Source organism: Aptenodytes forsteri, unplaced genomic scaffold, assembly GCF_000699145.1.
Source record: "Aptenodytes forsteri isolate BGI_AS27 unplaced genomic scaffold, ASM69914v1 C13909571, whole genome shotgun sequence".
Taxonomy (NCBI): Eukaryota; Metazoa; Chordata; class Aves; order Sphenisciformes; family Spheniscidae; genus Aptenodytes; species Aptenodytes forsteri.
This window is the reverse complement of record NW_008804498.1, coordinates 1-4,440: the sequence shown is the minus strand read 5'-3', so window position 1 is coordinate 4,440 and position 4,440 is coordinate 1. Positions and strand designations below refer to the sequence as shown.

The 4,440-nt window shown below is 45.7% G+C and overlaps 1 long non-coding RNA gene across 1 annotated transcript; it reads left to right on the top strand.

The window, feature by feature from the left end:
- Window positions 1-34: 34 nt before the first annotated feature.
- On the top strand, window positions 35-3,261 carry LOC103907192. Its single transcript, XR_658070.2, has 3 exons — window positions 35-874; window positions 1,520-1,616; window positions 2,207-3,261. It is a non-coding gene; the product is annotated as an uncharacterized LOC103907192 (long non-coding RNA).
- Window positions 3,262-4,440: the final 1,179 nt, after the last annotated feature.

Here is a 4,440-nt window from a genome sequence, read left to right as displayed (position 1 = left end):
AACCTGGTAGGAGTGATACTGAAATCGAGTTGTAAGTTATATTTTCATCCTGAGACTCATGCTTCTGGCATTGCATAAAGCCATTTAAGTAGCCAACCAAAAGATATCCATTGCCTCCCATTGCCCGTATCTTTGCCAGATCCCTTCTGGGGGTGCGTGGTGCTGCCAGCGTCGTCATAGTGCTGTACGCAGGAAGGGCAGAGAGAGGGCAGGCCAAATTCCCCAAATCCTAGCCCTGGTGACAGTCACCTTGGCCCCACCAGTGGTTTGCAGATACCCTGCTCAGGCCGTCCCCGCAAAGACTTTTCCTTTCCCTGTGCGTTCTCCGGGCAGCAGTAACAAGGCCGATAGGCAGAGCGCTGAGAGTTGCTAAGGTGATGATGATTCCTTTAGGGCACTTGCATGTGGTATTAAGGCACGTGCTCTGCTCAGTTGCTGGTTTAGATCTGGTGCGCCTCTGTGTTTTACAGTAGTTAGAGGAGTTATGTGTGTCAGGTGGTGACTGAGGTAACACACTTGCTTGCCCCTGGAATCTTGTTTTTGCCCTAGGTTAAGAATACATTTGGGTGAGGACTGAAAAACCTAATCTGAATTAACCCCAAGTTAAAGTTACTTTCCTTCACTCTAGCAGTGGCTAGTCTATGTCGGGAGGGGAATTGCAGCAGTTTTATCTATCACGTGCCCTACTGCAAGCAAGAGAGAAACCCAGGGGATTTTCTTGCCGTTTTAGATCGCGATGGAAACGAGAGGAGCTCCCTCTAGAGAGGGAGCTAAAATAGGGTAAACAGATATGCTTGTTATCACAGTCTGAACTATATTGTTAAACTATTTTTCTATTACAGTTCACGATCTGCAGAGCTTCGGACTTGATAATGTAAGTGTTCCCAAGATAGTGTTCTGGTTCTCTTGGTCTATTTTCCTTCTGGATTTCCCTCCCTTTGCCACATTGAGATCCCGGCCGGATTTGGCTTTATGAGTCTGAGCAGAACCTGGGACCTGCTTTCACACAGGGCTCTGAAGTATGTTCTGGCACATCTGCATGTTGCTTGGCAAGCCTGTTCCCCTCTTCCTGAGACTGCCTTGCTCCTTAATCTGTGCTTCCCAGTTTTCAAAGGTTGACATTTTCACAACTGCTTCTGGATCTGTTGGAGTTTACCTGGTGCTCAGAGGAAAGCAGATGATACCCATACCTATGCCACCGAGGCAGCTGACAGCATGGTGCTCCTGTGGCAGGGAGAGGAGTGGGTGGGAGAGCCTGCTCTGTAGATGGGAGGGAAGGGCACCGGCGTCTGGGGGTTTCCAGCAGGAAAAGGAGAAATTCCACATCTTGGAATCTCCCATGAATAAAAAAGAAGAGCAAGTGCTTTGGAGTTTACTGTTAGGACGCGCAGGGTAAGGGAGGTCCTGTCTCTGTCCCAGAGCCACACTCAGAAAAATATACAAATAGTTAACTTTAGGCCCCTTACCTTGCCCCTCGGATGCTGTGCAGTTGTTTGAGTTATTAGCATTTCCGTTTCAGATCAATATGACGCACTATATCAAACATCTCTCATTTGGAAGGGATTATCCAGGCATTGTGAACCCTCTGGATGGGACGGACGTCACTGCACAGCAAGGTAAAAGCCAGCGGAGGGAAGTCTCTTTTTAAGTGTCTGTATTAATAAGTGTTAGAAGAGAACAGGAGCGAAGTTCCCAGTCTTTAACAAGAACCCTGACAGCGTTGCGTAAAACGTGGAGTCCTCCACCTTGTGCTCTTTCTGGAACAGCTGCCTCCATTCATCTGGAACAAATCTGCCAACGTGTTTTGATTCTGCGACCTTTCTGAAAGATCTTTCTTTTCAGTATGTTTTCTTAGGGCTATGCCGTTAAATATAAAGGTTTTCATGTGCTAGAATAAGAATTTTCAAGAAGTCGTACTGGTAAAACTATAGCAAGATAACTGGTTTGTAGGAAGTTTTCCATTTAGTCAAGGCTGAAATGCCGGTAGTTTTGGTTTTGGTTGGAACAGGAATGAGATTCACTTTGGCAAAAGGAAAACTTATGTCAGACATTAACTTTACTGTCCTTGAAAACCTCCAGTAGCTGTTGTGCAGAAAGATGTTCCCTGACAAGTTGAACAAAACCAATCTGCGTCTACCTAACCTGTCAGTCAAGCTTTCCAGCTCTTTGCCGGTTATTAATTGTGTCTCTCTGTCTTTGCTTATAGCTTCCATGATGTTTCAGTACTTTGTCAAAGTGGTCCCCACGGTGTATATGAAAGTAGATGGTGAAGTAAGTACCTTTTTTCCCCTATTGCTTTGGCAAGTGAAAGCCTTCAGACTTTCTCCTCAATTCTGACGCTGACCGTATCTGACCTCTGGTGGAAGCAACACAATCTGTTTGACTTTCTTCATATAACCACCCCGGCAAGAATAACGGTATCGATGGTGTAATGTTATCCGTAATGTTGCCGCAGCGATGAAGCAGATTTCAGTCTCCTCCATCCCACCTAGATCAAAGTGACCATGCCATTTTCATCATGTTCCCTCAGGAGAAGTCAAAGCAGCAGGGAGATCCTAAAAATGTTCTTTGGAGAATAACCCAAGATCAGCTTGTCTCCGATTTAAAAACTCCTTTAGCCTCCAAAAGAGCGTGGCTAGATTTCCAGCCCTGCTTTCAGACTATGTCCTTCTTTTGGGACAGGTAGGATAAACAAATTACCGAGGAGATACCAGGGTGAGAGGAAGATCCTGAGAACAGAGACAAACTTATGCTCTCTTCTGAAGGCAGCCTGAGGGAGTTGAAAGAATTGTGATTTCTTCCATTCATTTGGAAGGGTTTATTTTGGTTGCCGTCATTCTGCAGGGGACCTCAAGAGCTACAGAGAACCTCTTTTTAAAAAACAACACAAAACAAAACAAACCTGTCAGTTATCATTACTTGGGCCCCCATAGTCTTAGGGCAGCAGAATGATGTAAGCTGTTGTGTTTCTTTTGCAAAGAAAACACCAGCAGAGGCAGCAGCTCTACTGTTGTGCGGACTTCACCACCAGTGCTACCCAGCGTACTTATCTAACCCTGTGAGGAAGAGACAGGCGCCACATGCCCCAGTACCTCTGTGAACATTCACGTACAAGATGGCTTAGCTCCCTAGCTGTCTCCGAGGTTTTGGTTCTGCATCTTGTACGCTGCATGGGTGGTCCATGTTTCACTTTGACACCAAACCAGCTTCCTCTGAGGTGAAACCCAAGTGTCGTTCTGGGGCTCGTTCAGTGCAAGGACTGATCTACACGTGGATGAAACTACACCAGAATATGACTCCCTTGTCCTACGCGGTTTTATAACTCTGTGCAAACCCCACAATGCTGGGAACCCTTACCACCTCAGGCTCTTCACCCAAACTCGTGCCACTCTCGGGCATGTACCACATATCCTTGCAATCAGAACAACATACTACTGCACATCCACACAACCTTCATGTTGCTTTAGGCACTCTGAAATGTAAATCACCGGCAGATTATTAGTTATGTCAGAGGCTGCATAGGAACCACAAATCTGAGGAGCCACGCGGCCCCAGTAGGTACAATGCAGACATTCAAGCGAAGCTATGCTAGAGCAGTGTGGGCAGAGCAATCTAACAGAATCTGTTGGAAAGGTAGACATAGTTGGTGTTTCTTCATCTGCCCTAAAGATTGAAACTGTTTGCAAGACTCGGTTCTCCTGTGATAAATCCTTATGTGGACCACTCTTTCTTCAATCCCCTGCCTAGAAAGGACCCGTCTGTTTTTTCCTGGAAGTTGGGTGGAAGTTACTTGCTATGAGGTGATACTGGGAGACCCTTCAGACCATGTTTGAAGCTCATTCTGCTTGGATTGAGGATGCCTCTGCAGTTTCTCTGGATGATTGAAATTCCTGAAGTACAAAGGATAGTTAAGCGGAGCCCTATTCTTATGGCCACCTCCCAGTATACCGTGGCTTCTGTTTCTCCTGATGAAATCTTGCATTCTACTGTAGAGCTGTTGTTCAGTTTTCAAAGGACTTCTCCTGTCAAAAGAATTTCTTTTTATTAGTCACCAGGAGAGGAATCCACGCAGACCGTGATGCTTATACGTATGGTAACTATGGATCCAAGTGCTGCCAGATGTATACCAGGGGCTGTGTTACACAATCAGTACTTGGAACCTCCAAATGCCGAATTTGGTAGAGAAACTGGATAGTATGTTTCTCAGCTTGGATCGTAATTTGTGTCAGATAGCTTACTGGGGATGACAGAACATAATTTCATTTTACAGAAACCCAATTTATTTGCTCTAAGAATAGGACTGGTACGAACAACATGGCAAAGAATGGCAGGGCGCAGAAGAATGCTGCAGGGTGATCTTCGTTTATATAGAGATGGGCATTCTGTGTCCTCCTGCAGCCCTGGCACTCTCCTGCCTTTATGTATTATTTACTTTTTTTT